We start from the raw sequence: 13,942 nt of genomic DNA on the forward strand, positions 1-13,942 counted from the left end.
TTTTTGTATTGAGGATTGAACTCAGGACCTTGCCCTTGAGAGGCAGGCACCAGAACCACTGAGCTAAATCCCTGGCCCTAAAATCTCAATCTTTTCTTGAACACCAGTTTGATAAGAGGCTTATCCTGAGGGTAGAGGAAAAATAATGGCATCGTGTATGATTATAAATTCTTACTCTAGTACAAGACAGCCTCAATACAGGCTCTCACTAGCTCTGTGACTTTGGACAAGCAGCTTAATTCTCTGAATTTCATGAGTTTAAGTTCAAAATAATGAGGGTTAACATAATTGAAGGTCTTAGGAGAGATGCCTGGCACATAGGAATTGTTCGGTGAATACTAATGCTAATTAATAGATTTCTTGAAAATCTAACAGAAAACTTGGTGCAAGGTATGTGCTCCAATGAGTTCATAGGCAAATGAATGAATGAACAAGGGTAAATGCTGCCCACAAAGCCCCAGGTAATCATGAATACATCTTCTGTTTCACACATTTAAATGAAAACGGCGCATCTAATAATTGCAATACTAGAGTCCAGTGAAAGAACGCTTTTAAAAAGTGGAGACTCAGCATTTAAGCAGGAGAAGCTTATCCCTAAAGTCATCACCGGATGTTGTAAAACAATCGCGAATTGATTTTCAGTGGTCTAGACCAGTGGTGGCAAACTTAGGTGACACAGATGGCCCATGGTGGCATGCAGGCCACAGGTTCCCCACTACTAGTTTAGCACTTAGATGATGAGGAATATAATTTAAAGAATTCATCCTTAAAAATGTTTTAGAAAATTTGTGTTTTTCAATACTGCACTTCATTGCATCTGCAGGAACCTATATGAAATAACTTCATTTGTATGCAATTTTGTGTCTAAAATTAAAAAAAAAGGTTTCATATTTTTACTATGTTCTGTGCCAGAAAGAATATTTTAAAAATTGATGATGTAGTTCTCACAAAAAACTATATGACCAGTCTCTTGAATAAATCTACTTATAATGCATAATGAATTAGAATTTAGTAGATACGTCTCTTTGCTTATACTTATGTTACTTATATTAAAAAGCACTCCAAAGTATGGTACATAATATAAACCCACGCTCAAAGAGGTTAGGGAAATACAAAATTCTTTTCAGGTACTGCTTTCCTCTAAGGCGGATTCATGTAAACATGATGAAGGAAGAGGATTGTCTTATTAAATATTTTAGAATTTTCATAAAGTTTGAAAATTTAGGACAAAGATGAAAGCATGGAATTTTCATTATGAGAAGTGATTATTTTGAATTAGTGTAAGAAATATAAGCTAGAATACAATACCATTGTTAAAGATCTTATTTTATTTTGCAGTTGTACTTATATATGGTGACATTGCAGTTTTTTTCTTTCATGACTGGTATTTCATGCCATTTAAACTCATCTTATTTAAAATGATAGTATGTGTGCAAATGCAAAACCTCCTTTTTGACACAGCTCCCTGTTTGACCTTCTTTCACACTGTTATTTATTAGTTCTTGGTTGTCAACCAGAAAACATTCAGGCTTTGGTAATTAAACTGAACACAGACAGAAGGAGTTACATTGATAAACTTAGTGGTACGTTGTGGCCACAAGGCGTCTTCCTTGAGAGGTTGTTACTTGGAAATCAACCAGCATGGCAAACTACTTTTGCCCTTGCCTCATTTTAAAAGTCAGTCTCCCTGAAGGTTCTTTCTTAGGGAATATGTTATTTTTAATTCTCCCCAATGTGTGAGTTGTAAGGTGATTCAGAAGGTACATTTTCCCGTGCAAGAGCAGTAGTAATTATCCTGCCAAATGTGAGTGGAACAATATTCATAAATATTTCCTTTAGTGTTGCTGACCCTCACTGAGTTGGTGCAGCTGTGTGAGTATGGCTGGACAGTGTAATATGATTTTTGTCTCTTCTAAGTTGATTTAGTCCTTACACAATATTGCAGTATTTCCCCATCTCCACTGAGGAAATGATATTCTTTTCAATGCATGGTTTTAATGTTTACACACAATTGAACTTTACCTCAGATATACACAAAAGTTAGTTTTGAGTAGTTTGGAAATTGAAACAACAAAGATCAAATTATATTTCCTAAAATATAGCACATTTTCCAAATAATTGATTAGGCACTGTTGTTTGTTTTCAATGAGACACATAAAACACTAAGTATACACGTAAAGATGGAGAAATTAGTCGATACTAAAATTAAAGTTATGATTTTATCAGTGGAAATAGAAGATAAGTATAATATAGGTAAACCACTGAAGGATTCATGCAACAGTTATATATCTTTACATTTTCTTACAAATTAATAAGAAAAAACAAATATTCCAATAATGAGAAAGCAACAGCTGTCTTGCACAGACATTTCAAAATGATAATGTACAGTTAACTATTAAACACTTTTAAAAGGTATTTAGCATTATTCTTCATTGGGAAAATGATTAATAGCATAGTGAAGTACCACCATTTACCCATTAATATGATTATTAAAAAACATTAGACAAAAACTAATAAGATCAAGTGTTGGAAAGAATCAGAGAAGTGTAAAGCCCATCAGTTCATTTTAGAAATCAGCGTAATTAATGTGGAAAACTGTCCTGCAGTATCAACTAAAGCTAAAATTAGTCATTCCCTGTGGACCAACAGTTCTACTGCTAGTACATATTTAACAGAAGTATAAATGTTTGGATCTTAAGGGATGTATACTGGAACATTTATACTAATGGTATATTTATGTGACACATATTTATATATAATTTATGGGGTACAGCATGATCCTTTGGTACACATATACCAAACATAATGTTAAAATCTGGGTAACATGCATTTTCTTCTCAAACATTTTCTCTTTTTGATGTATTGGTACCTTTTGGACCAATTTAAGTTATTTCAAAGTATATAATACACTTTTATAGACAATAGTCTGCCCTACATAGTGCAGAATCCTGCAGTTTGTCTGATCCAACTGAACTCTATTTTGATGCCCATTACCCAACCTTCCTCTATCTTTTCTCTCCCCTCACCTTCCCAGCCTCTATTGCCCATAATTCTACTGTCTACCTCCATGAGATAACTTTTCAACTTCCATTTGTTTTTAATGCTGTTAAGTAGTTTCCATTGGGGCTTTTACGGTTGGAAATGGATAGACTCAAATGGAAAGAACTCAACTAGTTTCATAAAAAGAAATAACACTGCGTACAGCATGAAGTCTTAATAGTGTTGGGAAATACCAAGACCAAAATAATGCGTGGCTTCTTTTCTATGAATTGTATTATTATAAAGTAAAAAAAGGAAAGAAAATCTATATTTAAGAATAAATATTTCATTTTCATTTAGGGACGTCTATGAGTGAATATGGTTGTAGGAGAAAAGTTGCTGGTCATACTTTGTTTTCTTGTTGAGGAGACCCCGATTGGTTCATTGTGTTAAACATCCTCAAACTGCATACTTATAATTTATGCACATTCTCAAATCCAGCTCTCTCTGTAAGTAACTTTTTTTTTTAATTTTATTGAGTTTATTGGTACATTTTAGGGATACGGTACAGTTACATTCATTGTTGGGATCATGTACCTCTACATGGCAAGTCTTAATTCTCATTTTTTCCCCTTACCTCTGCCCTCCCTTCACCCCCTCCTCCCCTCCCCATCTACAAACACTTTATTTTCATCTTTTCATTCTCTCACATTTTTTTCTTTTCCCTTTTTGTTCTTCCCCTACGTATCACACCTTCCCTACACCTTTAGCTCCTTTCCTCCCATTTCTAAATGTCAGTAATCTTATTAGAATCTTATGCATTGTTGCAGAATATTCACAGCAGGGAAACTATTTGGTATTTACACATGTGTGACTTATTTATTTCACTTAGGAGTATATCTTCAATATGTATCCATTTTCCTATGAATGAATCTATTCTCTCGCTCTTTATGGCTGAGTAATATTCCATTTTATAGAAAAACCACAACTTCTTTATCCAGTTTCCAACGGATGGGCAAATATGTGCACCCATGTTTATAGCAGCACAGTTTGTAATAGCTAAATCTTGGAAACAGCCTATTTGTAAGTAACTTTTTTAAAAGGTTATTTTGATAATTATATCAGAAGCAAAGAATCACCAGTTGGAGTAATGGGTGAAGATGTTTAATTTTTCATGTTACAAAAAATAAAACCAGATGTAAAACTTGTTAAAAACGGATGTCTTGTGATCCTTCTCTTTGGATAAACTGAATTCTATCTTTCTCTGACTGGCTTTGCCATCTTTTCAATTATCCTAATTCAGCATTGCAGCTTGGAAGGCATTCATGGGGAACTTGACTTTGGAATTGCAGAGGCTTAGTTATGACTAAGCCAACAGATCATCAGAGCACAGTTGGCAGAAGCATGAAGTGTCTTCAAAAGGCCAAATGATTTAATGTGAATCCCCCATTTGTCCATCTTTTGTTTGAATAAAATTAATGGACAGTTGCTTCAGAAAAATCTCAGTATCCCATATTCTTTAACCGAGTTCCGGACATGGAAATACTTAGGGAAAACAACAAGTTTCTTTCCAAAGTTCAAGCCCTAAGTATCCAGTGAAAAATTAGGATAGTGGAGGAGAGCCAGAGACTAGAGACTGTATTTGAAACACTATGAAAAGCCCTTTCTATGATCAAAAGCAAAACTAAAACAAAACCCTTTGATTGACAGGGCTTACAATAGCCAAATCTTTTCAGGCAGATGTTCAGCTGGGGCTGCAGATACAAAGAGGTAGAAGAAACAGGATAATGGTCATTGCATGCTTTTTTATCTCCACCTGCTTCAAAACAGTGTGCCACAGATGTACCTTTTGACGACACATTTCTGTATGAAGTGTAGTTAGCTTTACGTTTAATGGTGTTATTTTTTGTTTTTACTCGTTTCTTATTAAATAACTTTTCCATCGATTAGCTGGAGATACAATACCCATATGATCTGGCATGTAATAAAAGGGCCTGCAACCAGACGATATGAGTTAGAAGTCATGTCGTAGTATAGTACAGGATAGTATAGTACAGTGCAGTATAGTATAATATAGTACAGAACTACATACAAGTGAGGCTTCTGCTAGGAGAATGGAATTCTCAGCTGCAAGATGATGATAAAATCCTTTCTAGGCCTTGATCTTTCATTACTTTCTTGGGTTGAACCTCATCAGGGCTTAGCACATTCTGTGGGGAGAGCTTATGAGCAAATGATGGGTGAGCTTCAGCCTGTGCGGCTTAGGAGATGGATGACTAACCTGCTTGAGAAACTAAAGAAAGCATGAGAATGAACAGCATGTGGCACTGCTTTATGATTATGTAAGTAACAGTGTTCATATTTAGGCTCTTTGTGCTAGACAAGATGTCAGTGGAGGAATGCAAAAGAATACTCACTGATAAACTGTGAGCTCCTAGAGGAGGTCTTCTCCCATCTCCGCCTCCCCAACGCAGTTGTGCTTATTCTTACGCTTATACTCATCTGTTCATAATTTCTAGGTACATGGTCCTGAAAAGGCCATCCAGAGGCTCAGCTGCAAAAGGCTGAGGATTTGAAGCCCCGGCTTCTTCACTTGTGTGCGTCAAACACAGCCTAGTTAGGCTCTGCATTCATTCTCTGAATACTTTTGATTAACTAAAGACATACTTTTATATGGTTTCATAGCTTTTAAAATTTGTTCTGACTTGCCTTGAACCCTAAGATAGTCGTCTGTCCTGGAGAATCATCCTCAAATAAAGTTATACTACTTTCACTAAGTGGTTTATTGGATAGATGCCTGTTATTTAGCCTGTGTTTTATCTATCATTGAAAACTGGATATTGAAATCTCCAACCGTTATTTGCAAGTTGTGTGATTTTTCCCTTAAATTCTGTCCATTTTTGCTCTATGTAGCTATTTTGGAGTTCTGTTGTTAGAGTGTTATTTGTGTTTTATATTTTTACGTCTGCCCAATAGATTGGCCATTTTATCTTTATGAAGTGGCCTTGTCTTTTTTCTAATAGTAGATTTTTGACTGTTACTAGTATAGCCACTCCTGCTCTCGTGTTTAGTGTTGACGTGGTACATATTTTTCTGTTTAATTTTCCACTTTTTTATCCTATTTTTGAAGTTTTAAAGTGCTTTAATTTGAATTTTATGTATTAATGTGAAATATAGACCATATTTTTGTTTCATTTTTCTATTCTGTGGATCATTGCTTTTTTATTTCAATAGTTAGTCCATTTACTTTAATGTAATTACCAATAAGGTCAGATTTATACTTCTCATTTCATACTTTGCTTTCTGTTTTTCTTCCCTTTTAGCTCCATCATTGATATTTTTGTGTAAAGTGCATATTTTCTTATGGAAATTTTTGATTCTTTTTTGTAACTTTTAAATTCTCATATTTGCTTTGTTAGGTTATTTTCTTAGTTGCTTCTCAAAAGATTACAAGTACCATCTACATTTAAAACAATATAGTGCTGGGGATTACTTCAGTGGTTCTGCCACCTACCTCTCATGTGAAAGGTGCCAAGTTCAATCCCTGGTACCAAAAACAAACAAAAAAATAAAAATAAAATAATACAGTTTGGGTACATACCAACTTAATTTTATTAGTATGCAAGATCTGTTCCAATATATTTTAATTGCCTCCAGATTCTTTTATGCTATTCTTGTCATACAAAGTACATTTTATACATTAAACGCGCATCAGGATAGCTCATAATTACTGACTTATGTATTTGTCCTTTAAATTTCATAGAAAAAAGTTTCAAAGATAAATTCATACTGTTTTCTATATTTACATGCACACAATTTAATAGCATTCCTTACTTTCTCATGTGGATTTAAGTCACTTTCTAGTGTCCTTTCATTTCTATCCACATTGCTCTTTGCAGTATTTTTTTATAGGCATGATCTCCTGACAGTAAATTCTCACAGACTTTTTGTTTTTGTTTTTGTTTTTGTTGTTGATTCTTTTACTTGGGAATGTTTTAATTTCTCCTGCAATTTTGGAAGGATAGCTCTGCTGGATATAAAATTATAGTAGGACATACTCCCCCCCCTGCCAAACCTGGAATATGTCTTCCACTCCCTTCTGGTCTCTATGGTTCTGTATCGGAAGTCAATTTTTAACCCTACTGAAGATCCCTTAGATATGAGGCGTCTCTCCCTCCTCCTCCTTCCCTCCCTTCCTTGCCTCCTCCCTTCTTCTCTACCTCTCTTCTCTTTCTCTCCCCACATCTCCCTCTTTTTTCTTTTCCTTCTTTCCTTCTCTCTCTCTCTCTCTCTCTCTCTCTTTCTTTTTCTTTAAGTGCTAGAAATCAAACCCAGGGCTTGGTGCATGCTAGGCATACACTACCACTAAATTACATGCAGGCCTATGATGAGCCACATTTTTCTTGCTACTTTTAGGTTTCTTTCTTTGGTTTGGTGTTTGAAAAGGTTGACTCTGAATTTGTGTAAGTGTGAGCCTCTTTGAAGTTTTCTTAGTTAGAGTTTTTTAGGTTTCTGATGTGTAGATTAACTTTTTCATTAAATTTTAGAATTTTTTTAGCTATAATTTCTTTAAATTTTCTTTCTGCTCATTTTCTCTCTTCTGTGTATTAAAGTCCTCTTATGTATAAAGGTATAGGAGTAATTTTTAATAGATTTCAAAAACTAGTGAAGTTTGACTAAATATTTTGTACTTGAACATTTAATACTACTTAGAAGATTAGAAAGCTATTTTTGATTGCCAAGATTAAAGGTAACATTCTTTTTACTTGTTGAATAAATTAAATTATTTGAGGAAATTTTGAGGATACATTATAGAGCAAAAGTAGATATAGATTGGATAATGACAAGGAATTACTGTCTACAAACATAAGTGGGAAAAATGTATTTTATCTGAGTGAATAAAGTCTATAAACACATAGACTGCTATAAAGTACTACTAAAGAGAGGGAATATTTAATGTTAGGAATGTTTCAATTTTTGTAATGCTGGCAGATATAATTTTTGATCATTTACTAAGCTTTAATATTTTCCAAATAGTACCATGTTTATTTCTTATATAGGAATCTTTGCAGAAGTTTTGTAAATAGGCTAAAATTCATAAGCCATATAGATAAGTGCATTACCTAAATTTCCATTGCTCTATCACAGTTATAGCCATCAGAACCTTTTGGTAGAGATTAACATCAGTGTGCTCTTCTCATGGATAAGGAGCTTGAACCTTGGCGGTCATATGTAATGATTCTGTATTCTGTTATCGATGAAGAAACAGAGGCCCAAAGAGATTAGACATTTTTTTCAACGTGGTTTTTGTTAATTTTCATATATGTTAAATATACCTGAGATTATGTTCAAGAAGGGTGGATTGTGACTATACTATGGATAGCAGCTTTATCTTAAACTTGTATTCTGAATTGCACAAACATATTACACAGTATTAATATGAATCAACTTTACATTATGCCCTGGCCACGTTGTTGAGGTAATCTTTTCTTAAGCTCTTATATGTCTAAGAGAGATTTGGGGTAAAGGTGGAAAAACAAGAGTTATATATTGCAAATGCTACTTTGAATATATTATTGCACTAGTCTTTTTGCATTAGTCTGCTAGGTCTCTCATAACAGAATACTGTATTCTGGGTTTCTTGATCAGCAGAAATCCATTTTATGATAATGTTAGTCAAGGTTAAGGTGCCAAGTGAGCTGCTGTCAAGTAAGGATGCTCTCCTTGCTTGCAGGTGGCTGCCTTCTTGCTCCACACATGGCAGAGATTTCCTCTGCATGTGGGTGCTTAGAGTTCCTCTTCCAAGGACGCCGTTCCTGTTGGTGCAGGGCCCCACACTGATTCTCCAAAAGCAGCTGCACTGACCACTAGGATTTCACCGTGTGACTTTCAGAAGGACCTCGTTCAGTCTGTAGTACAGTGTCTTCTATCATGACATGAGATCCTGAGTTGTGTTCTTTCAGAATATTCGTAAATGCAGAAATGGTCATATGAAGGCCTTCTCTTTATTATTTTAAATTAAGGTTGATATTAAAGTGCTACTTATTTTAACAGTGTTTGATGTGCTTTTAAGATGACCGTCAAGTCTGTTAATGGGTTATAAGTTTTAAAACAATTAATACAAGAAATTTAAGAATGAGCTAAATTTTTCAGATTACAGAAGGAAAAAGTACATTTCCATCTCAATTCTTTCATTCAGTTGTTCATTCAGTTTACCTCAGATTGTGGCTATGTGATTAAATGGTTTGTTTAATTAAGCATGTTAAGCATAGATTTTTAGTGAAATAAACTTGCCCTCTGTGTTCTTCTAGCAACTTCTATAGATTTTTTCAGTCATGTGTGACAAGCTCAAGTACAACTACATGAGGAAGTAGAAAGAGAATAGAGCTTGAAATCTGAGCCTTCCTCTTTTCCTAGTGTGATATGAGGAACTTACCTTTTGTTTTATTTCCTGGTGGCTAGAATAAGGATAGTAATATCCAACATATTGGGTGGATGAAAAATTAAATAAATAATTTACGTGGACATATTGTATTATTTTATTTATTTTAATTCCCTTTATACTCACTTGCCATTTCCATGTGAGTTGATTTATTTTTTCCCGTGGTCTCGTGCTTTGGATAAAGAGCCCCAGCCTCCTCTTCAAACACAATTCTGGTCCCACTCTTCCTTCATCAGTTCCAGGAGAGCTGTCTGCTTCCCTGTGCCTCACTCACTCAGGATTCATGTGTCTTTCCCTCCGTCCTGCTCCTTCCTACACCTCTTTCCCATCCCTCCTTTTTTTCACAGAAAATACTCTTCTAGCAGCTTTATGAAAGCGACTTGTCATAAATAGCCCATGCTTTCATCCTCCAGCCCTAAGCCAGGAAGTCTTTATCGTTCACCTTGTTAATTTTCAACACCTCCCACCCTATGAATTGATGGGAAGTCTCTCCTGTAGAATACATCAATAAGAGGAGCAGTGACACTTTCTGTCTTAACTCAGTGTCTGACAGATGGTTGAGGTGTGGGGGGACAATAAGTATCAGTTAAGCAAGTATGTGAATGGATGACTCTATATAATTCCAAGTTTAATTTTGTGAAGTTGCATATAGTGCATAAAGAGAACTAGAAAAGTTCCAGGTGGTGATGGTAATAGAGACAAGCACTCACCATAAATTATGATGGAATTTTCAAGTAGGAAAAACAATATATTGTTAATTACAACTTGCCAGCTATAATTTTGTGGATATATCCATGTAAAAGACTGTTTTTCTCCATTTTACATAACTGAAAACTAACAAGGAATCATATTACTAACATTCTCATTCCAAGATTCTAGTTATATTGAGGAGAACCATTAAATCTAAAATGGGACATATTAAATATTTAATTTATTTTTAATAAAAAGACATATGATCTCTGACAAATATCAGTGAAAGCATGAGGATAATTTCACCCACTGAAACTTGATAGTATATGTCACAAGTTAAGAATTCGAGAACTTAAAAAATTACTGCTTAAATTTGTTGGAAAATTAGCTTAATCTTAGGAACTTCTCTAAGCGATCACTTTGAAATTTGTTCCTAACTACTGAAAAGTGATTTTATTTTATTTCTGGCCCAAGTAATAGGAATAAAAATCACACACACACACACACACACACACACACACACACACACACACACACACACTGGTTGATGTCTACTTAAAAAGGAGAAAATAAGTGTGAGTGATATGTAGTGGGACTGTTTTCTCTCCCTCTCCTCTCTGTAATTATACCAGTTAATCTCTTCTGTACCCTCTAAGATCCAGTTAATGGAATTTTTTTCATGAACAAAATATCAGAATATGTTGCTTGTTACTTCCCATTTGTGTTTAATTCCTACCGTGGAATTATCTGTTTTCCTAGTTCCCCAGCTTCTCAGTAGATGGCGCCATTGTGACTCTCATTGTCACAATGTCTCTCCAACTGGGTAAGAAAAGTGTCAGGAATATTTTCAACGTGGAAGCATTTGGAAATAGAGCAGTATAGTAACACTTGCAGTGTTACCTTAGAAAACAAGTACACCTGCAGCACCTAGCAAATGAATCAATTTTTGGAAGTCAGAACCTCTACAATTTATATGTTGTATGTATTTCCTATCACATTATATTTACAATTTAGGTTAATTTTAATAAAGAATATGTGAATATACAAATATATAAACTACATATTTATTTATTTACATAAATATATGTGTATATACATATATATATATTTTAACGTATCAGTATGCAAATGTAAATGTATTACTTTATAAATACAGCTGTATGGATATTTGTTTTCTCCCTCCTCCTAGAAACCCAGAAATCTTTCACACTATTTCAATAACCTTTTAACTCCTCACTCTGGAAAGTTTTCCAAATCTACCATAGCCATACATCAGTGTGAAGATCACTAACTCTACTTTTTTTTTTTTTGTACTGGAGATCAAACTCAGGACCTGCGGCGCCACTGATCTAAGTCCCAGGCCCTAAATACACTTTTTATATCAAGACAGATGAGTTTCTCTCCAAGCTGAGTGATTTAGATTTGCCCTACCTTAAGGAACATAAATTACTTACACTGAACAAAACTTCTAGACCCACACATACAAGGTACTGTATTTGGTTTACTATGTTATTTACCATCCATAGAAATATCCAGATGGACCTGCTAGCAATGTAAGAACAATTCCCACATTTTATATCTTAAAGATTTATTGACAAGTTTAAAATCTAAACTTAAGAACATATTTTTTCCTCTAAGAATAGCATTTTAATCATTATTAGACTTGAGCTATTCATGATAATATTTTAAGTTGAGATATGAAAACTCTGTGACCTTGAGGCCTTGGGGCACCGTGATAAAAAGCAAAAAGTTAGGTGCCAAATAAAAGTCAGTGGATTTTAGTGCTTGTCATTTCTTTACCTGTTATTCTTCATTGTTGATTTGTAAATATTTATTTCCTCTGCTTTCTAATTCTTCCTACCTGTGTTCTTTCCAGCAGGCCACAGAGAAACAGAACATTCCCATGGACAGTAAGGTGCATTAGTGCCCCACTGTTAGAGAATAGTGAGGGGTGGTGATTCTAGATCCACAGCATACAGGTCTACAGAGCTACAGATTTTGCTGCTTGTGTTATCCAAAGTAATTGACATACTATCTCCAACACTCAATTTTCCAGTCTTTAGAATGGGGAAGTTGGCACATTCCTGGCAGCATTAGAGTGAAGGATGTGGACCTCACAGTGTATGTGTGGTGGGTATGGATGTGCGCTCCTGTGTGTGTACCTGTTTCAGAGATGTTCAGAAGTAGTGGCTGAGTTGTTATCACTTCTTGTATTCAAGCTGAGAGTTAGAATAGGAGATTTGTGACAATATGTGTTTTATGATATTCACAGTTTTCCATGCTAGGATTCTTTCTTTTCACTTTTTATGCTTTAAATATACTTTACCAATTCCTATTGGTTTTATAAAATACCGAGTTTTCTTACAGTTTGATCACATGCATCCCCCCTTACTTTCCTCTTATCTAATTGTCTCCCTTCAACTTTCATGCCATCTGTTTTAGATTCCACTCATCAGGGAAAACATGCAATGCTTGCCTTTTTTAATCTGGCTTACTTTGCTTAACATGATGACCCTAATTCTGCTCCTTTTCCTGAACATTTTGTGATGGTTCTTTATCCATTGATCTGTTGATGGGTAACTGGGCTATTTACACATCCTGACTGCCATCTGGTCTCTAACCGTACTCTCTCCTATATTTTCTCCAGAATATCAACACCACTAAACATAAGTCCCATCACCATCTGCCTCTCTGGTAGACCTGTTCTGAACTTCCATTTTCAGCCCACCACTCCCAATTCATTTCTTCCACCAACCTTCCATTTCACTACCTTCCACATACCAGGGAATTGGAAATCATAAAATTAAACAAGTAAATGCCCAATATTGATAGAATATGGCCTTAGAAGAACATGAAGATCATTTATTTGGCCATATTACTGCTCAACTCCTTATTAGTTAATAAACCAAATTGCCTATGTTACTTTAACTTTTAGCAAATCATAAATTTGCAGGACTTCAGTTTTCTCATCTGTGGCATGGGAGAAATAATAGATTTCACAGAATATTTTTAAAGTTCAAAGCAAAGGTACTGATAAAAGTTTTACATAGTTTCTGGGTCATAGTTGCTCAGTAAATAGCTTTATTCTTCCTTTTGTTCTTCTTGGTGTTATTTATAAAGTGCAAACCTTATGTTGTATTAATTCTGTATTCTATACTGCTTTGAAATTCTGAGTTCTCAGAGAATGCTCATGAAAATTTGTCTATTTGAGTAAATCCCAAATAAATTTACAGGAGCTGTGCAAATAGTAATTATATCTTGAACAAACAGAAAATTGCACACATAAGAAAATCCTTCTCCTTTTCTATTTTGAGATGACTTTTTTGTGAAAAATGTTTTCTTCTTTTTTTTTCCAGACACGATATAATGATTTATTATAGCAGCACCTGGTAGCTTATGGCATGTATTTTAAATTTCTCAGTCTGGAAAATAGGGAAGTATTAGTATGTGCCTCTTAGGGTTATGATGGGCAAAAAATGATGTAAGCAGTTTGTTCAGTAAAACATGGTCAGTGTTATAGGGATGTTAACCATGATTATTTTTTATTTCACAATGGCATAATTCACTGCTTCTGTTTCTAATTCTTAAGGAACAGTGGAAAATCTCTGTTATGCATGAATATATGCAGACATTTTAAAGGATTGCCTTTGATATACTGTAGCTATTATTTCAATGCTACTAGGAAACCCATTACATGTATGGACAAGGCAGATACCAAAAGTACACTTGACATTGAGTAAATAAAGCCCCAATGTAAAGGGAGCATTAGTGTGAACGATGCTCTGTAGCACAAGGAGGACGAAGATGGCTACTGTCTGGACAGAGACAGAA

General features: G+C 34.7%; 1 protein-coding gene and 1 pseudogene across 7 annotated transcripts in view; both read left to right on the top strand.

Moving 5' to 3' along the window:
• Positions 1-13,942, top strand: part of Slit2 (slit guidance ligand 2) — a 338,504-nt gene that overhangs the window by 142,786 nt on the left and 181,776 nt on the right. The window lies entirely within an intron of this gene.
• The window catches only part of LOC104852678, a 41,387-nt pseudogene that overhangs the window by 1,116 nt on the left and 26,329 nt on the right, over positions 1-13,942 (top strand).

This window comes from Fukomys damarensis, unplaced genomic scaffold (assembly GCF_012274545.1).
Source record: "Fukomys damarensis isolate Sample0158 unplaced genomic scaffold, DMR_v1.0_HiC HiC_scaffold_35, whole genome shotgun sequence".
Classification (NCBI taxonomy): Eukaryota; Metazoa; Chordata; class Mammalia; order Rodentia; family Bathyergidae; genus Fukomys; species Fukomys damarensis.